A 22,589-nucleotide genomic window follows, 5' to 3' on the forward strand; every position below is an offset into this window, starting at 1 on the left:
CTACTTCCCAGATACCTTTTGTGGGGAATATACCTTTGCATATATTTTGAAAAATATAACGTAATTTTGCATTCTTTTTGTAAGAGTAAAGCCCTGTACAGTGGATCTTTCATTTTGTCATAACAGCTTTTTCATTACAGTCAGTAAGGACCTCTGGTTTTTGGACTGAAACAAACCAAGAAAAAGGAATGTAAAGTAGATTTTCTTCTCCTAGGATAATATTCCAGCAGAAGAGAGACCAATCTGCCTGCATTGTTTTAAAAGCCCAATATCCATGTTTTATTAATGCAGCTTTGGTGGATTCAGCATGTGGGTGACACCCAGCTGTGCCCGGGTGAAGCTGCTCATTACCTCCTGCTGAGGACAGCCTGTGTCATCACTTCTGCCTGTCTGAGCGCAGCGTTGGTGGCTTTGGCAGTGAGTGCTGCTAATGAGAATGAATTTCCAGCTAATGCAGACAGACAGGTAGACTTCCCTACATCTAACTTCTTGTTCTGCAGGTTGGTGGGGATAGAGCTTTGTATGTGGCACTTCCAGTGTGGCACTTGGGAAATACTTAAAGACAACGTATTACTAAAGAAAGATTCAGTGGAAACAATTCCCACTTCCGTGACTATTTTTAATACCACCATTAGACACCAGTAGTCTTTACTCAAGAATAGTTTATATGTGTCTTCTTCTGAACAGAAGAGCAAACCAAGCAAACATTTGAAAAGCTGAGGTAAAACCTGCAAATACAGTTACTGACCTACAGACCTTTTCAATATATTAAGAATTTCCCCCTAAAAATTCATGGTTTAAGATTAGTTATTTTATTAAGTTTGGGGGTTTTTCCTTCTCCACAGCTAAGACCCAGGGGCATAGATAGCATTTGCTAAAAGAGGCTAAGAAAGCAGAAAGCAATTTACTTGTAGTAAACATTTGACAAAATAAATTCTAATAACTTGTTTATGTGAAAGATCAACTTTGGTTTCACATCTGCGTGAAGCGACAATGTCTGTGGTGTGAGCATTCGTTCTCTTTCAGTGGAGGATGGCATTCTTACGCTTCTTACTTGAAGCAAATGCTCACTTGGAAAGTTCAAAGTGCCCTGAAGAGTTTTCTGTCATGACAAAGCAAGGCACACACTGGATCAAAACACAGGGATGAGTCTTGAGTCATGCCTGCATGAGGAAAATCTCTTTAGTTCTACAGATTTACCCATATTCCCTTAATGACAAACTCCTCATTCTCTTTAGAGATGATTGCAAAGAAAGGAGTTAGACCTTGATGTTTACAGCTTTACAGTTTTCTAGAAAACTGCAGAGAGAGAGCCTTTGCGCTTTGCCTCCTGTGAAAAAAAGTGTGTAATGAGAACAAATCATGTTGACAGCTGCTCACTGGCATATTTATCTCATTCCCTAACTATGCCTGGCATGCTTAGCCAGGAGACATGGAAAGAGACACAGACTATATCTGCAACCCCTTCCTGGTGTCTGTCTGGCTACAGAGAGACCAGCTACCACCTGCCACCAGTCCCTTGTCCCTGTGAGGTCAGCAGACGTGGCCACCACCATCTGGTTGCCAGCCTGGGCTCTGCTGCCCAGCTCCTGCCAGGAGGCCCATCCTGAGGGAAGCACTTGCTTTTGGCTTGCTTGGCTGCAGTTCTCCGTGCTGGGGCCTTTGGGAAATGCACCACTTTAGATGGCTCCTCCCTGACCCTTCATCTACCCTGTTTTTGTTTGTTTTTTTCAGGCACTACAAGGAGAAAAGCCTTGTTTTCCATAACTTGCCACACAGACACATTGTGGCTTCTGCTGCAGAGGGTTGCTGCCTTTTTCAGAGTTGCTAACTCTATTCCAGACCTGATTTAAAAGCTTAATGAAGCAAGCAAACAGAAAGAATTATTAAAGATCTGGGGTTTGCTTATTTATTTTGTTTGTGGTTTTTTTAATTATTGCCAAGTACGCCTTTTTCTCCTGCAATGGTGTTTGAGTTTTCAACTGCACCTTGCTAGAGACAAGCAATATTATGGGCTTGCCTGTTCAGAATAATGCCCCTTCTTAATGGTTACGCACATACCTCCCCCCTGCACCCCACAATTCTGTTAGTGATCCCCAGCAGAAAAGGCAGCATGCTGTATTACAAATGACGAACTCAGTAAAATTAACTCTGGAACATTCAAGTAGTAAAGTATATTTAAAGTATCTCAGAGTAGATGTTAGAAGTTTGTCCTGGGAATTCATACTCAGTATTTTTCTGGATTTTAATAGAAGTTTTTGTTCTGTAGATATTCTTGGCTCTTACGTCTTTTGAGTTCAATACCAGTTTACAGAAATATGTGTCTTTGTAAAACAGGGGGGAAGCTGGAAAAGCCTGACAGCCAGTGCAGCTCATTTTTCCTACTGCCAGACAACAGTGCAGAAATTTAACCTCATTAATGAAAATTTTCCCTGTGATGACACAAATGAAATAGCAGCTGCACATATAGAACCTTGTTCTATATGTTGTTTTTCATGGCTAACGAAAATCATAACACATTACGCTCAACTTTTTTCCCCTTCTGAGGTGATGTGTGGCTGTGCACGGTGAGTTGTTTCAAATCTAACTCAATATGCACAACGCAAAGGCCTTGTAGAACTGTTTCTTTCAGATATTTAGCAACATCTGGAATATAATTGTAGATGTCCAGAGTTACAAAGTGAAATGACAAAGAGCAAGGCGGGTTCCGTCAGCTTGGGGTCACAGCATTCATCTTACATTTGTACTGGTTTTGTGAGAGACAGAAGTGGAGAGAATTAGAATTATACTGGAAACTAGACATATCACAGCAGAAAATGTGATGCTCCTGAAAAGTCCTGCCTTGTAGAGGAAATCCCAGCTCTGGAAACATTGATCTCCCTGTCATGACTGGGCCGACCCTGGTCTGCCAGAGCTTTCCTCTTCTTCTCATTAGGACTGTATTCAACGTTACCAAACAGTCTTGAGGTTCACACTGAAATCCTGGTCTCACTGAACTTCACTACCTGTACAAAGCCTTGGCAGAAAAAAATCATAGTGGGAAAGCTCTGTTTTCTGAAGTCATGTGCAGAACAACCCTGCCCTTAGTTCCCCTACCCTTTGCAGTCCCAAACGGGAGCTGTTTGCTAATCTGTGGGTTGCTAAATTTAGCTAGCTCCTGGTAACTGAAAACGGTTCATAGGCTCAGATTGTACTTCTGGTCACCCATGAGGCCACTTAAAGCCAGTTAACATCAGTTAGCCAATATAAAACTAACTGAAACAATTGGAAGAGGTACTGTGTATTGTAACTTTTTTTTTTTTTAATTAATGAAGCATAGTGGAAAGAATAATTTTCTGGTTTTAGCTAAAACAACACATCTCGGTGATTTCAGTCTTCAGAAGAGCTGATCTGGGAGATGCCTGTTCACAGACAAGAGGTGAGAGACAGAAGTGGAGAGAATCCAATTTAAACTGGAAACTAGACCTGCCACAACAGCCAATGTGGTCTTCTTGAAAGATCCTCCTGGTAGAGGAGGATCCTAAAATTTTTCCCATGAAAAACCTTCAGCAGCCTGTTTATGTGTAAATCATTGTAGATGAACGTGGTCAGCAGAAAGACAGGTCTGAGTGTTAACCATGCACAAGGCTGGGTTAGAGGGTTGGAGTAAATCAGACTGCATGGGGGGTGGGTGGGAAGAGGGTAGTTTTGTCTCACATGAAGTTGAGCATGACTGATTTGTAGTACAGTGCAAAAGAGGGTTCAGAATGATGATCAGTCTTGCCTTTCTTCTCCCAGGGAAATACAGAGCTTAGTTGAAACAGTGATAATTTTCACGGGCTTTATGCAGAAATCTGGTCTGATGTCCATCAGACTTTTGCCTGATATTGAAGAGTTGAAGCTGGACAACCATCCAGCCTCACTTCCTCTGTTAATGCAGAGAAGTAAGTTCAATTCAGCTCTTTAGTTTTATCAGCATCTATGACTGCTGTCTGAAAGCCTATTGTTGTTGTTAACTATGCAGGTTTCCAGAGAAGTTAGTGAAGAGAGGTGGGCATCTGCTGTCATGGACACTTGTCTTTGAAGAGGTGGAATCCTCCAGAGCTGAGAAAATACATCTCACAGCTTGTCCTGGGAAGCTGGACAGTTCCCAGCCCTTCATTTGATGTAAATTTGGTGAGGGAATTTACTGCTAAGGGCTGGATAGCAAAGTCTCCATTGATGATGAAGGAATTGGCCTTGTAAATTCTGGGAGGGCACTGAAACTAACCTGATCTATTTCTTACATGCTCGTTCATACAGGTGACTCCAGTTCCCTCTCAACTGAAGGTGATAGGGAACACAGATTTTCTGTTTATGAATGATTCAGTGCCGTAGCTTAAGAGACAATTAATTAATACAGCTTTAATATAAGGAGAATTTGTGTGTTTTCAGAATAGAAAGTATTTGGATGTTTTGAGAACAGAAAGTATTTGTGTGCTTTATATTTTATATTTTAAAATTGAGGCATTAAAAAGATAAAAATTCTGAGCAATTAAAATGCTTAAGATTAAATATTATTTGTATTGATAGGTGTAACATGAATGATATGCATATATGATGTAAATTGTATGCATATATGATAAAGATACTGCATATTTTCTTTTCAAAGAAAATCCAAATCATGTCCTATTTGGAAAACACCATCCTCCTTTTCTTGCTTTTCTCTCAAGTTTATTAAAGCAATGCAGTTTTTTGAAGTGTTTTGATTTTGACATTTCATTTTCCTACAGGATGGCTTTAACCTGGAAAAAAAAATCATCATTCTGCTGTTGTGGGTTAGTCATAGGCTTTAAAGGGAGTATTTATGAGCATGCGATCTAAAGTGCTGCCTAACAGGCTGTGAAATACCAACCAGCAGTTCTGGTACCTAAAATAACACATGTTCTTCAGAAAGACATTCATCTTTGTTTTGAAGACTGGGAAGAACAAAGAATCGAAAGAATTGTTTCCAGGAGAGTTGACTTCTAAACAAAGTTTTGCTCCTAGTTAGCAAATTCCTTGCTTTGATCAATATTGGTTTTCTATAAAAGCCACCGAAACCATGATTTAAATGTAAAACCAGCTTAATAATGACTGTCTTTGCTGAAGTCCCCTTTTAGACTTGGAATAAATGACACGCTGAGGATATTTGCAGGTATGAAGATTAAAGGGAAGACTCCTCTGAATCCTTGTGGATCAGGAGAGAGGAGTTTTGCAGGGCTCGAAAGCTCAATTCTGTGATGGGGGAACTTCTCATCCAACAGAAAAATTCAGTTTCAACCTGCTTGGTTGGTTGGGTTTACAAGAAGAAAGGCACAGCCGGTGCAGCCACGTCGAAGTGCATTTACAGCCAGCCCCAGGTGCTTGGTGGCCTGGCCAGAAGATGGCAGGAGTGTTTTGTGGGAGTAAGGAAACCCTGCAGACGTGTGTGTGGGGGGGGGGGGGGGGATTCTAGCTGTAAGGATAGGATATTTCAGAGTCAGGACCGAAACGTTAATGTTGTTTTTGTTATACTTGTAATGGTTTAATTGTAAGGTAACAAAACCTGCCATGATTTACAGCTGCCCAGGAAGAAGCTCTTGGGGATGAAAAACCCTTCTGACCCCACTGACATCACTGATGTGGGATGTGCTCCTGAGTGATGCAACACGGTACCAGTCTTGTGTTCGTGCTGCCCAGCAGTTAGTGCCTGGCTCTGTACAGCGGTTCCGAGAGAGCCACAGAAGAATCCTGCACAGCTGGGCTGCAGGCATCACCCAAAGCCTCCTCTCAGCTCTGGGCTTTCTGAGCCAGCATCCACTCTCGTGACTGGCAGGAGGTGTCTTTTCTTGCCTTAGGAAATTACAGTGAATTAGAATCTGCTGTTACTTGTTTGCTTTGCTCTGTTACTGGTCCTTCCATAACCTCGGCGTGGGAAGAGGCGAGGCTAAGCAGGCACTGAGTTTCTTGCTGCCTTACAGTCTGACACTTTCCCCTCTCAGCTGCCCAAGACTGCCAGTTTCTCTGCCCTTTCCAGGACTGCAAGCAGTCCTTTGCTTCCATAGAAACAGAAAAACTCTGCCTACATTCCAGCTGCTGGTAACTGGATAAAACTCTTAGTTTATCAACTTGCTTTTGGGTTGACTAGCAGTGCAAACTGTTGAAAGCAAAGCAGTTGCTTCTCAGTAGGGGCTGAACACTGAGTTTCTACAAAGCCCCAATTCACTGACCTTACATTCCACAGGGTGCAGATACTCCACAGAGAAGACAAAGTTGAAGAACTACACACACCATTTAGAGGGAAGTTTCATGATGCTTATAATGTCTCTGAACTTATGGGAGATCATTCCACAGTTTTCGACCTGAATTGCTAGAAGTGTGACTTTCTGGACAAGGAGCTGTACTGTGATTGTGAGATACTGCCCTTCAGTAGAGAGCTGCATTGCGGGCAGCGACTCCCGTTTGTAGGCTCTAGCTGATCTTGTCCCTGGGCACAGGCCACTGGTTCCCCCAAAAACCTTGACCATAATTACATTTTGTGATGGAAATGGCAGAGGGAGCGAAGGACAGGGCTGTGAAGAGAAGAGTAATACTACATAGGCATTTGTCAGAGGTTCTAAAGCCAGGCATGTTGTATCGCTGTAATCCGGCTGAGAGGTCACGACGTGCGACTGACTGAAGCCAGGCCATTGTTCACCAGGACAGAAGGAGCCTCTGCTGAAAGGGAGGCGGTCGCAGTAATGCTGAGGTACCTGTGTGAGAAGCTGCTACAAGTGATGAATCGAAGAGCATTAAACTGAGTGTTTGATTAGTGGTGCATGTGTGTTTTCAACGGGAGATTGAAAGGCTCAAAATGTTCCCCATTGCTGCTGGCTTTTCTGTGGGCTTCAGTCTACAGTTCCGTTATGACCTGCGCTCACTAGGCCACGGTGGCAGCTGCAATGTGACGGTGCAGAACTGTGCTGCTGGAGTAGTGCTAACGCTTGAATCTGAATCATCAGATCGGGTCACCCAGGGGCTACAGTCATTTAGAGACCAGAGAACAGATCCCCTGGGGAAAAGGCTGTTTTCCATCACTGCTCAGGGTGGGCTGAAACACATTTAATGCTGTCCAGAAACTCCAGCCTATACAATCACTTTGCATGCAGTGGAGCTGAAGAGCAGGGAAGGATTTGCAGGGAAGAAGGCAGATGCAAACAAAATACAACATACCACAAAGGGGAAGGGTTGTTTTTTGTTCCCATGACTTTTCATTATGTCTCAGACTTTTGTTAACCTGGTTCCCATATACACATTCAGAGCAGCTAGCTTTGTCATGAACAAAGAATGAAACAGAAGCTGTATATGTTTCAGTACTCAAAATTATATGTGGAAAGGGCACAGGAATGATATGTTTCCTCTGCTTGTTTGAAAGCAGTGCAGCCTTACAAGTCAGTTTCCAATTTTCCGGCAAAGGATGGTGCTGTACATGAGGTTGAAGAAGGCATAACCTCCTCATCCCTGTTATTTCATGTGAGAGAAGATTTCTTTCTTTTAGTTACAAGCACCACAGCCCTCAAACCAAAATATATCATATGCCAGTTGTTTTGTTGGGGGAAAGAAATGTCTGGTGGTGATAATGTTTTCTGTGTTACCTTTGAGGGCAGGAAAAAAAAAGATGATGACATAATAAGCACTACAGGATTATTCAGTTAGGTATTATGGAAGGCTTTCCATCGACAAAGGCAGCTCAGCTTAGGGATGAGCTTAGTGAGTTGGGGGAATTCTGCCTTTGATGGCTTTTATAACAGCAGGGTAGAGAAGTAGATAAAAGGAATATTCTTGATGCTTTTTGCCCTAGCACAGCAAGAGTATGGATAATCATTACTCATTTCTGATACCTTAGAATTCTGATATTTGTGATGCTAGCAGATGGTGATGAACTGAATCAAAATTACTATGAATACTTATTTGAATAGGTTGCATCAGTGTATTGACTGAACAATCATAATTAATCGCTACATAGAAAATGACAGAGTGTTGCTAACATTTGTATTATGCCATTACGATCTGATCTATTCTATTCTTTCCTATTCCTATGCTGTGTTATGCTATGCTATTCTGCCACATAGCATTCCAGGTGCATTGACCTGGAAAAAGCATCCTGTTGGGAAAAAAAAAATCTGGAAGGAAAAACCCTGTTTCCCTGTTGGTGGGCAGTTCCTCATTCCAGTACACTGTTTCCACACATGTCATGTGCAGTACTGCTTTTGAAGAAATGTTCTTGGAATTGCAGCTTCAATTTTCCCCAGATTAAAAAAAAAAGGCTGCAGATACCAACTATGGAAGGTGTATTTGTCTGGCAAATGTTCTTACAAAAGGATCTTTATTTGCACTGTCAGCAAAAAATGCGCCATCTTTTCCTTTCTGAGGAACAAATTCTTGGTCCCTACGCAGAGTCTGATTAAACAGGATTCACTCCCTGCTGCTCAGTGCTGTGAGAAACTTTTTCCAAGTTGCAAGGGATGATTCCAGGAGCAGCTGTGGCTGCTGATGCCCTGTCCTGTTGTTCCCAGGTGTTTTGGCCACGGTATCTGTAGTGCTGCTACATGTGTCTTGCTCTCTCCGGTCAGCAATCTCTGAAATCCTTTTGAACAGACAATAGGGAGTGCTCGCACTGCCTTGTTTGGGTCAGGCCATCTAGGTGCACTTTCTTGGTCCGTTTCAACTGGTGGTGTTCTGTGCTGCTGGTGGTCCCTGGTTTTATCTCCTGGCAACATGGTTCAGCGGCCTCCCTGCACCCTGGCACAGAGCTCACATGGCTGTACAATGAGCCAGACTTTGGACTAAGCATCATTTCTTTCCCCTAGATTAGTTCCCTGATTTGGATTATCACTTTGAACACATGACTGCAACTGCTGACCTGAGGAAGAGGATGGGATTGTGCAAAGAAGCAAGGATAGGGACAGATCCACCTCGGCAAGCAATAATGGACATCCTTTGAAAATTTGATTGCAATGTTTTTCATCATTTGTGTCCCCAAAGCCTGTAGCTGACATGTGATAGGATTGCTACTATCAATGCCAACAGCTTCAGTAAATTCATTGTCTTTTTTTGTTGTTGTTCCTGGCAACACATATCTAGTTGAAATTTATAAAAACCATAAAATAATCATAAAAGGAGAAAGAAGATGCAGATTTTCTGTAGCTTAATTATTTGTAATAACCAAAGTAATCTCCATCAGCACCCGGGACTGTAAAAGCTAAAGCATTTCCACAGAAAACTGAACTGGAAGGAGTATTTCTGTGAGTCAGAATTGGACTTTTTAACAAAAGTGAAATATTGAAATAAAAAATCCCAACATCGTAAACCCCCTGTAATACCTTTTGGTTAGGCTCTTCCCAGTGAAAAAATACGTTACATGGTCTGACAGGTTCATACTCCACCACACATTCTGTCAGTGCTTGTGGGAGGAGGGGAAGAAAGCCCTTGAAAGAGCTTGGATGCATTAGGCCTCATAGTAATGCATCTGGCTATCAGGGACTGAGTCGCCCATCCCATTAGTATTCTCTCTCTTTGCTGCAGATTTTTGGAGCACTCACTCTGTTTGTTTGCTTTTTTTTTGTTGTCTTTCAGAAGCCAGTTTAAAAATAGCAACTATCACAACTGGAATGTTTTTCTTCTTGTGTTGGAAGGTAACATCTGTAAGAATTATACATGTGCCATTGCAAAATGATTCACAGGTATGTGTGTGAATATTGCATGTTCCAAACCCATGTTAATCTCTAGAAAGTACAAAGTAATTGCAGCCATTGCCCAAAGCCTGTTACAGAGACCACCTGTAGTGTTGGAATTGTTTCATCCTTGGTCCGCGTTCTTAGAGCAGTTTTGAATCCCCCATCTCTGTTCCCGCCAAATTACGTTGCCAAATTTAATCAGTATTCCATTTCTGTCAAGGCTTTTATCACAGCAGCCAGAGCAACACACTGTTTTCACCTTTGCCTCTTTCAGATTTTGCACTCTGGAATAGCATCCAGATTTTATATAACGGAACGTTTGGTCATAAGGCCAAATTATCACCTGTTTTTATATGGCTGAGCTCAAGGGAATTAAGGAAACCAGCTGAGTCCCTGACAAGTGGGGAAAGTTTTTACAGCATTGGCAATATTTCTTTTTAATGACACAAAATCAAGGAGAGGTATCTAAATGTTTTTCTTCAACTTCCAAGAGAAAATAAGGACAACTGCCACCTAAGTTGCTTTATTCTATTGCAACTGTATTTAATTAATATCAGTAATTTATATCAAATTTCAGTTCTGGTATTACTGTGGCACATTCTGCATGGTCTGCAAACCGTGCATATTCAGTTCTTTTTGGATGGAAGCTACCTGTGGGTGATTTGACCTTAGAAGTGAGAATCGAGATGTTGGCTGACCTGAGGGATGGGATTTGCAGCTCCTGTATTTGAGTCTGAGAGGACTTTATGTCTCTGATCACAGTGACTTAAACATTATAGTGACAGGTGCTGAGCATTACTTAAAGAAGACATCAATATTTGCCTAAAAGAAGGAGATGTTCTTACCTGCAATATTCCTGAGCCTTCAGTGCTGATGCTGTCTGATGGAAACATCACAGCATTCAAGTTTTCTGATAAATCTACTACAAGTTCTCCTCCTGTTGTTGTTCTTCAGTTGGTCATCCATCGCTGACATCCATCCTGGTGGTCACTTCAGTCACTATCAAATTTTAGCAGCTTTTTTAAAAGAAGGAATCAAAAATATATGTGTATTATACTTGTATGAAATAATCAGATTCGAAAGTATTCTCTTTTGTAGCTCCCATATTGCTCTGCACTCTCCCTTCTCCATTACAATTAATATAACTACACTTTTACAAGATACATTGTGTGTGGTGCTTATTGTGAGCTATCTGGCAGCTGGAACAGTCAGAGGAACAGGGGAACAGATCATATAAACCGGCCTGGATAAAAGTGTTAACCAATGACACGTACAGAATGTTCCTGGGTTGGACTAGGGGGGATTAAACAACGTGAGCTGATTATGCTAATTTTCTTCATCTCTTAATGTCTTTGGATTGCTTCATTGAAGTTGAAAGAAAAAAATGCCAGTGATTTATGTGGAGCCAGATTTCACCCTTCGTTTCCCAGGAAGATGTGTGCTTTATATGGTAAGTGCTGTAAGTATCTGTGTGTGATGAGTATGGGCTTGCTCTTTATTCAGCCAAACGCTTTGTGTGCAAGAATTCAGACTATATGAGTAAATGTTGTGTTACACAGAGCTGGTTTTGCCACTAACCAGCTGCTACTGCAAAGTTTGATACTCTCTTACTTTCTAACACCAAATACCTGGCAGCTTTTCACTGTTAACATTAGAGGAACAAAATGAGTCATTTGCTCTCATTGCCTCTGCACAGTTTCTCATTCAGGCTGTTTTCAAACTCATCTAGTTTTCACATTATTTAAGCAATTAGCCATATGAAACCTCTTGTTCTCACTTCTCTGTCCCTGAAAAGTAATATTCCACTAGATAAGTCCATTAAGTTCCCGATCTGGGACGCATTATTACCTCTGTTGCTGTGTGCACAGAGGTGGTTGGAGCAAGGACCGATTTGCTGTCTCCTAAATGTCCCCCTGCTTCCATGTGTGCTTAGACATCATTAGAGATGATTAATAAGGTAATGAAAAAAGCTGAACTGTAACCAGGAGGAGAAAGAAAACCTCCTTCCTTAGCTATTAGCTGCTTTTTACCGTCCACTTTAATCTTCAGTTATGTGAAGCCAGGAGATTAGCTTAAGCAAGCAGTTACAGCAAGAGGTGGGAGCCAGCAGGTTTTTAGGATTCATTTATCTCGTAATGGACTGTTGGAAGTGATTGCTCAGCCTCCCCAAATCATTTTAAGAGACACACACCCATAGCAGAGTGCAAGGCACAACATCTCAGGCCCTTGAAGTAATGAGAATTTTGCAACTGAATTCACTGGGGCAGGATTTTGTGTTAATGTCTCCTTCCATTCCTTCCACTTGTTCCGTCTGCTGAAGCCAGCTCCAGGCTGGCATGTATTTCTTGGCAAGGGGAAGGAGAGGGTTGCAGCTGCACCTTTGATACTTGCTGGTGTGGTTTCCCAGTCACTTGTCAGATGGGAGCCTTGGGAGCCTTTCTCCTTCTCCAGTCAGCGTAATGGCCACACACAGGTGGGAATAATGCCTCTCACCCATCGTCTTCATTAACTCATCAGGTGTTGCAAGAACTGTGATGGCTATGGACTGTTGATGTGAGAGAAAACCAAACTCCTGCTGAGGCTTTGCTTGCTTTTACAGTAAAATGAAGGCAGAGGAACATGGGCAATGGCTCCTGTGTGTCTGGGCTCTGAGTCTGCAAGCGGCTGTCTCCAGCCACTAATGGATGCAGATAGAGACACCGTGCCCCGCAGCTGCACGGGCTGTTTGGGCTAGGCAGGCTGGGGACAGGAACACATCACACCTGAGCAGGGTGGCATTACCTGTGTTGATGCTGGCCTGTTAGATGGCTTCTGAGGAGTGGAGTAACCTATCTGCATCGGTCACCCTTAGATGCACTCCACACAAGCTTCTGCATCTTTTTGGCCTTTGCTCAGCTCCTTCTTTGCCTCAGATGTCACAGCCTTGGCTTGGGTTCTGAAAGACCTCAGGCTGTAATCCTCCCTGCTCCTGGTTCTCCACTGCCGGCCCAGGATCAGCCTAGAAGTAAAGGTACACAGCAGCCCTAGGCTCCTGAGGTGACTGAATGGAGCAGGTTGGTCTTTCTCCAGAGATCACCTGGCAGCTCCACCTGTGCCATGGATGCTATCCTCTGTAATGTAACATATTTAGGTTCTTTTGTTGCTTTCCCAGAAATAAGTAGAAAACCACTTTAAGCAGAAAGAATGAATTTGTATGAAACCCTACATTTTCAGTTTGCTTTTAAACCATTTGAGCTGCTAATACTGTATCACTGACTTGGGCACAGGAGCTTCATGACAGGAAATAGAAGGAGAGATTGGAAGTGAGCTAATTTAGTGTGGGATATTTCTGTCAGTAAACAGGCAGGAGCACATTCCACCAATTTAAAATCTGTAAACTTGAATGTCCACAGCAAAGGCTGAGAAAAGAGCTTTCTTTCCCTGATAGGGTATCCTAAAAAAATAATAAGAATGAAGGTAAAACTTCACAGTTTCATTTTTACATATAACCAAAATTCCTCTTTTGGGCTTTAATTCAGCTGAGGTGCTAATGAATGCTTTTGTAACATCAAAAAACTAAGTCTGAACAACTGCATTTTAATGGGATCTTTCTGATTCTAATGAGAGTCCTCCCCAAAAGATAATTGGCAGTGAGAGTCCAATGTTAGAATTTATTCCAGAATATGGAAATTTACAGAACAGCAAATCTGAATCCACCACACAGTACAAAAAAGAATCAAATCTGCATAAATCCCTTTCAGCCCACTGTGCACAGTAAAGTGATTATCTCAAAATTAAGAGTGTTTGGAGATGGTTAATGGTAAAGAGGCCAGAAACCTTCACAGGAAAAATATTGACAGTAGGTTTCACTCCCCCTTGCCATCTTCCCTCCTCCAGAACTAGCAAAAATAACATGAAATGTCAACCCCAACATCAGAATAATTCAGGTGTGATTTGCTGTTCCTAAAATATTCATAGCCACATAAAACATTGATTTCTGATTACTGCCTGCACATGTGTCTGGCTGACAATGCCAGAAGATGTAAGTCCAGCTGTTCCTCTTGATGCTGCAGGCCAGAAGCGTGAGTGGAGTGGGTTGTTAGAGAAAGGCCCTGCTGCGTTGGTGGCCTTTCTTCCATAAGATTCAAAACTGAGACTTCAGTCATGAGAATGAAAGGCCACAACAGCATTGGGATAGTCAGTCAATGTAGGAAGAGGAGGAAAAGGAAGCTAATGGGGGAAGCTAATCCCACAGGGCTGTGAAGCCGAGAGGGAGAAATGTTATATTAATGAAGATGATGGTGCAAAGGAAGTGCTCCAAAAAAGGGATAAACAAATGGCACCCAGCTTAGAAAGTGTGGGTGGCAGGAAGAACAGTGACATCATTAGTCACAGATAAAAGAAATGAGGGGACAGGTATGTTAAGAAAGATTCTGAGTTCAATGGCTACGGCACTGCCTCTGTGCAGTTGCGTAAAGCCAGTCAGTGAAAGAATCTTACTATAATCGAGGAAAGGAAATTTGTCTTCATTCGTGGACTTCAGTGGCTTTGGAAAAATGATTTTCCCCGTTGTTTACCATGTCACAACAGAGTTACAGAGCAGGAACAAATGAAATTGGGATAAGGTCAAAGAAAAGCAGTATCTGTAAATATTACATTATGTTATATTTCGTTATGTTCTGGAATACAGTCTTTCAGTTGGAAGAGGCCTACAACAATCACCAAGCTAAACTGCCTGACCACTTCAGGCTGACCAAAAGTTAAAGCATGTTGGCAAGGGCATTGCCCAAATACCTCTTAAACACTGACAGGGTCAGCGCCTTGACCACCTCTCTAGGAAGCCAGTTGCAGTGTCTGACCACCCTCTGGGTAAAGAAATGCTTCCTAATGTCCAATCTGAACCTCCCATGGTGCAGCTTTGAACCATTCCCACATGTCCTGTCACTGGATCTTGGGAGAAGAGCTCAGCACCTCCCTCCCCACCTCCCCTCCTCAGGAAGCTGCAGAGGGCAGTGAGGTGGCTCCTCAGCCTCCTTTCCTCCAAACTAGACAACCCAGAGTCCTTAAGCTGCTCCTCAGAGGACATGTCTTCCAGCCCTACCACCAGTTTGTTTCCCTCCTCTGGACACATTCAAGGACCTTCACAGCCTTCCCAAACTGCGGGTCCTGGCACTGTACACGTGACTCCAGCATATCCACTGAACACCGTAGGACAGCTGCCTCTTCTAATCACTGGTTATGCCGTGGTCGATGCACCCCAGACTGGTTTGCTGTCCTGGCTGCCAGGACACACTGCTGGCACGCACTGAGCTGCTGCCAGCCAGCTCCCCCAGAGCCCTTCCCACAGGGCTGCTCCCCAGCCGGTCCTCGCCCAGTCTGGACTTGTGCCCAGTGTTGCCCTGTTCCAGCGGCAGAATCCAGACGTTTCATCTCATTATAATTATGTTATATTAATGTGCTTCTGCTGCAGGATAACAATAAAAGCTCATCTGAAAAGAGCTAAATATTTGTGTGGATGAGGATTTGGGCATGAATATGAGTATGGAAAATGGATATGAACCTTTATGTTCCAGCAGATGAGGAAACTGTTAATGCCACATGGTTCACAAGACACTTGTTTTTCTCATGTTGTTGTCTAATATCTTTCTAGCTGATGATGCTGGACAAGATAATCAAGTCTCTAGCTGCTATGGCCTAATTTAGTATGATCATTCCCTTGGGATCTATAAATGAATTTTGAAACTCATGTAATTTGATTTTTCATTTAAATTACTTTTATTTTTGCAAGTTTATCAGGTAATGCAAACTTATAAGTTTTCTATTTTGAGTGATTGCATGAAGAACTGGGTGCTTCAGTGGTCAAATGTAGCTTTAATTTGAAATTAAAGAGCAACAGAGACCAGCCAGTTTGGAAATGAAATATTACAGGCAGTTTGTTATATCTGAGCTTGTAATTCTTTAGTTGTCATGAAATGCCAATAGCAGTATGGAGAAGTATCTGCTCCCTGATTTCTCCAGCATCTGTGGAGGAAATGATCTTCTGAGCTTTGTGGTGTACAAACCACCGTCACATGACTATACAAAAATAACCCAGTGGAAAATCTCTATTAAGAGTTAAGAGCACATGTGTTTTCTCTCCAGAATCTCCTCAGATAACAAATTTAAGATAAAGAAGAGATTTTAAAAAAAAGTAAATGGAGAAAAGAAGAAGAGGGGAATTTCCAGACTTTCTTTCAGCAAAAGGCCTGGCTGTGAGTGTTGCTGTGTGGCATTCAGTACCCGTTTGTTTGTGTTGTCTGCAAATAAGTATTTTCTTCAGAGAGGGACGTCAGTTTTTCACATTGTGAGTTTCCTGTACTGAAGAACACTTAGAGCAGCCGCTCCTCCTTTGCTTGTATCTGCCTCAAGCTCATATGGGATTGATTTTGTATACTCCATAATTGAAACTGTAACAAGCTTGAAAATGGATGGAATGATTAAAACATCCCCCTCTGCCACGCTTTCTCCCAAAGCTCTGCCTTTCCTTGCTGGGTCCTGCTTGCGAGAGCTGCCCTCACTGCCTCTGGAAGGAGCCGTGCTTTAACCTGGCCACCGTTTTGAGGAAAGCCCTTCTGAGTTCAGTTGGACGGCTGCCTGGAGATGGGATTTAGATCTAAATTTGCTCCAGGACTCTGAGTAAGCAGCTGGGAGGGGCTATTTCAGTGCAGAGATGGAGTTCACATTGCTAATGAGACCGTATTTAGCGTGCACAGAGAACTTCTGTATGAGCAGAACAAATCTGCCCCTCTCTAAGGACGGTAGAGAAGATTTTCTGTTACTTGATCATCTTCTTGGGAAGTATTTTAATTGGTCTATACATATATAGAGAGAGAGATAAAAGAAGATGTGCAATACTGTACCAATATTCATTATTAATCTAAATAGTTAATCTTGGTATACAGTTTCAAGCACACTTAAATAAATGGGGATGTGTTGAAATCTACACAAAACAGGATTATGTATGTTTGTTGCTAACATTTGTTCCTGTTTGTTACTACGAAGAGGTGGTGGCCTCTAACCAACTCTGCACAGGACTGTGACAAAGCTGAGACTCCGGGGTAGATGTGATTGTTACTATCAGCTTTTAGAAGCCTCCTGCATGCTGGAGAGAACCTCTCTCAATTTCAAATGTGTTTGTAGCTATTTTGTAGACAAAGCTTTGGGTGCGCTGGACTCTTGTTACTGAATTTTTTAAAAGCTGCATTTAGAAGGCTGTAAAGCCAATTCAGGCTGCTTGGAGCATGATCTGCAATGGGACTAGATGGAATACTGTCAAACCTGTCTTGGATTTTTCATATTATGGTAGGTTTTCCAAGTAAAGTCTCACATTTCTTCTGATCCTGTGGGAGAGTTCCCTATGTTTGATCATGTCATGGGACGTGTGGGATGTTTCATCCATGTGGCACAGCTGCAGAGCAGAGTGGCTCACCTGCCCCTGCACAGAAGCTGCTGCAGCTGGTAAAGAGACATAAGATGCAGCTGGCAACCAGGTCACAGCACCTACTGCGTGGGGTCGGAAGGCAGGAGAGGGTCGATGTGGCTGTACAGCAAGCACCTGGCTTAGAAGTGACACAGCAGAGGATGACGGAAAGGGAATCAGATGAGTAAGTCTCACATGCAGTGCATGAGATTGGTCAGGTCCTAAATCAGTGATTCATTATTAAGTGTTTTCACTGCTCATGAGGCAAAGTGGAAGCACCTCCTTCTAGTGAGACTTAATTTACTGATGTTTACTTACCTCTTTGGAAGTATGAAGTGCCACATGAATGTGCTGTCAGAATGGCAGGAGGAAAATTTACCTGTGAATCCTTAGTTGCTGTGTGTTCTCATCACTAGCGTTTCGTAACGGTTTTGGCACCAAGGTTATCGACAGGACAGTCAATGACAGACTTCTGCGGCACAGTGCGCTCCAAGTCAGCACCTCCTTCCCTCACACTTGCAGCAGCTACAGCTTGATACTTGAACCAGTAAGAAAAATAAAAAATCAGTGCTTGTAATTTAACCCATACAGATGATTCTCATGAATGTGTATGTTCTCCCATACTTCTACCCACTGAATTTTACCTATTTGGTATTAATTCTCTACTTCTGCAATTATAGAATATCTTTCCATATATCCTGAGCCAAGATTTTTTTCTTTCCTTTTATGATTACAAAGGCTGTGATCTTTCTTTGATTGTTAAATCAGCCATTGAGCAATTCCCTTCCTGATGATTTGCTGAGAATGTGATGGAAACAAAAAAAAAAAGAAGTTTCAGTCAGATCTTCCAAAACAAGAGAGAACATGCCTAGAGGTAAAGAGCATACACAAGTAGAATTCAAAACGAGTTCTGTAACATATTTTATACATAATTTCATATTCTATATGAGAAATGCAAATTTCTGGGTGATCCCAGCTCATTGTGTTACAGTTGCATAGAGATCTCGTAACAGCTCATGAAGGTTTGACATTTTTCCCTCAATTAGATTCTTGATCTTTAAATTTTGTTTTCCAATAGGATGCTTCTGTTGCACAATAGCAGGCAAAGAACTGTTCACAAGGGCATGGAACAATAGGACAGGGGATGATGGTTTTAAACTAGAAAAGTGGAGATTTAAGTTGGATATTAGGAAAAATTTCTTCAGTATGAGAGTGGTGGATCACAGGAACAGGTTGCCCAAAAGGTGATGGAGGCCCCATACCTGGAGATATTCAAGGTCAGGCTCGATGGGGCTCTGAGCAACCTAATCTAGTGATGTCCCTGCTTACTGCAGGGTGGTTGGACTAGATGACTTGTTGGACTAGGTGACTTCTAAAGGTCTCTTCTAACCTTACACATCTCCCCTATGAGGAAAGGCTGAGTGAGCTGGGACTGTTCAGCCTAGAGAAAAGAAGACTAAGGGGGGACCTTATTAATGTTTATAAATATCTTAAGCATGGGATGCAGGGGGAAATGGCCAGCCCCTTTTCAGTGGTCTGTGGAGACAGGACAAGGGGCAATGGCTGCAAGTTGGAGCACAGGAAGTTCCACACCAACATGCAGAAGAACTTTTTCACAGTGAGGGTGACAGAGCCCTGGGACAGGCTGCCCAGGGAGGTGGTGGAGTCTCCTTCACTGGAGATATTCAAGACCCGTCTGGACGCCTATCTGAGTGATATGTCCTAGGGAGCTGCTTTGGCAGGGGGGTTGGACCCGATGATCTCTCAAGGTCCCTTCCAACCCCTATGACTCTATGATTCTTCTGTGATAATAGGTCTTTTAAAGGGTGTAGGCTTCATATCCCCAAACATCTTCTACATTGTTGAGGTGGTTTAAAGGGAACTTTTCTTAATTCTAAAAATAAGCCTTTGAATCTTGTTTTTGCCAAACACTGGCAATATGCATGGCAGAAGGTTAATTTAAGTCTTGGAGCCTTAGATCTGTGTTTAAGATCAAATGCACTCAGAAATCCATTAAGATGGAAAGTTTCGTTACCTAGACTGCTTCACATATTTGGCATAGTTTGCTCAAAACACCTCTAGGTTAGTTTACTCATTTGATTATGAGCAATAGCTTTAATGTCAAAATTGGCACATGTGCTACCAGGTTACTCTGCAAGTACCTCTGAGCTTCAAACTAGAGTACACATACACTAAATTTTTGGTGTCTTGGTTGTTATCTGATCTCCAGATGTGCTGAAGATCCCCCTTATGTCAGTTGAAGTTGATGAGGGCCATAAGACTAAGCTAAAAGTTGCATGCAAGCAGTTTTAGGGTCTCCCTGCCATACATAAAACTCCAGCCTGGGCAGTCACTAATGGTTTTAATGATACAGTGGGGGGTGGGGAGTGTTGAGAGCTGAAGTGTAAAGTTTGCATGATGGTCTCTGTTTTGGTCTTTTTATGTAAGTCTCTAGTTGTGCCATTAGGATAAGAACCTTGAAAACTTTAACAGGACATTAACATGTACTCTGCAAGCCCCAAACTCCCAAGGAATCATATATATTAGAAAAAAAGATAACAATAATGCCTTGATAACAACCGAAAAGGTGCTTTGTAAAGAAGCAGCAGCACAACTTTCTAAGTAAATCTCTGATTTGGGTGCAGGCTGTAGGCTCATTTTAAAGTGTCCACTGTCTTCCTAGTATTAAGGAAGAGCTGCAGGTAAAGGGGAAATGGCTGTCAGAGGCTGGATCAGAATAGAATAACTATATATTGATGCTAATTCTCTCAAGCTATTAACGGTTTCTAGATGTGATAACACATTGTTCTTCTTGCATTCTACCCCCAAAATTCTGTAGGTGTGTTCGTTGATATCTATGACCAGCCACACTTTGGTAATGAAATTACCCAGCCATGGAAGTAACCACTGCAACTGCCTGTGCTGCAGAAAGGTAATTTCTGTTGTTGGGAATCCAATATTCTCCTGTTCTGAAGGTATTCACATACATTTTGTGTTGTCTGAGACACCTGGGCTAGTGGAGGGTGTCCCTGCACATGGCAAGGCGTGGAACTACCTGAGCTTTAAGGTCCCTTCCAACCCAAACCATTCTATGATGATTCCATGATTCTGTGATATATGCTGTCAACTTACTTACAAAAAAAACCCCAGTCCTTGTTCATTATTAGACTTCAGATTGCATATTCTTCAAAAAAAATCATCTCATATCCTGGTTTTCTGGGTTATGTGCTGTGTTCAAAAACACTGTCTCAAATCTCAAGTTCATTTTTCTATCTGTGCCTTGTGAAGAATTTTTTTTTAGTAGAGACCATAGTATAGTCTAATATAGACCATAGTGTAAGATTATAGAACTGCAAAAAGGAAGAGGTGATACACACTATGAATGCATGTAAACACACAGTGCATTTTTTGGCCATATATATCGAAGTGTTGGTTCTTTCTCCTTATATAATCACACAACTAACTTGTACATGGGAGAGACTGAAAGCTGGAAAGCTTGTGCTGTAGTGACTGGGATTGCCACCGCTGTGTTACCCATTGGTGACTCTGCTGGTAGCAATGCCAAGAGAAAAACTTCTGCTCGTGACTCCACTTGTACTTCTACAGGGCAGTGCAAGCTCTGGCTTGGAAGCTGCTTCTCTGGAGAAGGCCACATCCCTAGGATGTTTGTAGATGAACATTTCCTTTGGGTCCCTAACAGCATGTTTGCATTTACCACCTGTTTTTGTCAATGCACATTGTGCTTTCAAACACTCCATAGGCCACTTAAAACTCACATTTGTTAAGTGGCAATACAGCACACAGTAACTGCTTGGTGGCAACAAATAGCTCCTATGGTGCATTGTGACTAGCAGCTTCTAGAAAAGCAGTTGTTTCTCCCTCAGTTGCAGTTCATGCACAAAGGCCTATTTTTAAAATTTCATTATTTATTTTTTTCTAGCCAAAATACATAGTTTTGAGAAAAATATCAGTTGTTCTTCACATAATAATTTGTACTGACAAGTTTATATTCTGGATTGAGAGTGAAGAGTGCAAAAGAATGAGATAAATACGGATGGAGTGAGTCCAGATTGTGAGGTTTACCTTCTGCTGCGTGCACAGTGCAAGACTTAGGATCCCCTATTGTGCCCGAATCAGTAGAGCAGCTGAAATCCCGGCCACTGAGCCCACACCCTGTTGTCCTGTGGGTTTATTTCCTGCTGGAAAGTAAGCACTCTGCTGAGCAGGGTTACAGTCCTACCCAGACTGCAGTAGACAAAGCAGAGTAAGTAGAAGTAAAGTAGCATCTGAGGACTAAGTAGCGTATCTGTGCTTAGAGGGTGGTTCTCAGCAAGACTCATCTGCTGAAGTTTATCACAGAGTCCCAGAGTGGTCGGGGTTAGAAAGGACCTCTGGAGATCTCGCTAAAGCAGGATCACTTAGAGCAGCCCACACAGGACGAATCACTCCAGAGAAGGAGACTCCCCAGCCTCTCTGTGCAGCCTGTCCCAGCTCTCTGTCACCCTCACAGTACAGGAGTTTTTCTTCATAACGAGACAGAACTTCCCTTGTTACAGTTTGTGTCCATTGCTCCTTGTTCTGTTGCTGGGCACCACTGAGAAGATTCTGGCCTCATCCTCTTGACTCCCACCCTTCAGATATTTAAAAGTGTAGGTCAGATCCTCTCTCAGCCTTCTCTTCTCCAGGCTAAACAGCCCCAGCTCTCTCAGCCTGTCCTCACATGAGAGATGCCACAGCCCCCTCATCATCCCAGTAGCCCTCCTCTGGACTCTGTCCAGTCGTTCCCTGTCTTTCTTGAACTGTGCATCTGGAAGCCAAGCATTTCAGTTCCCATTACAGCCCACGCTGATAACCAGGCAGGAGCAGAGGGTGGATCGTTAAGCTCAGCAGCAGCCAGGCCTCTAAGGCCCATCAAGTGAACTGCCCTCCAGAGGTGTCTGCATCCCTTCTGCCTGTACTGGGAGCCCGGCACCTACACACAGCCTACATCTACACACAGTAGATGCCACCATAGATATCTAAAAAGTTAGATGTCTAAATCTGAATCGGTTGCTTTAGTCTCTTTTTATAGTCCATGGAAATCTGAAGTTTGGGCAGTAAAGCCCAGGAGGGAAACTACAGATCAGCCAGGCTATGGACAAGGATAGAAAATACACAAGGGTGACATGGAGCCAAAACTGTAAACGTTTGTGTTGCTGATCCAGATCACGTAGGCTTCAGGGAGTAAGAGCTGAACTTCCAAGAGGCAGCACAAAGCTGAAATGCAAGAAACAGATGACCTAGCATGCCTGGCAGAGATCACTGAGGTTCAGGCAGTACTGAAGCACAGTAATAAAACAAAATCAATAGCTTCTAGGGATGCATAATTGTGAAGAAATCGGGCAGGACAGACTCTCTCTGTCCTTGCTACAGGCAAGTGGTCTTAAATGCTGAGGAGCACTGTGGGGGAAAAGTTT

The sequence above is a fragment of the Gallinula chloropus genome (assembly GCF_964237585.1).
Source record: "Gallinula chloropus genome assembly, chromosome: 2".
NCBI lineage: Eukaryota > Metazoa > Chordata > Aves > Gruiformes > Rallidae > Gallinula > Gallinula chloropus.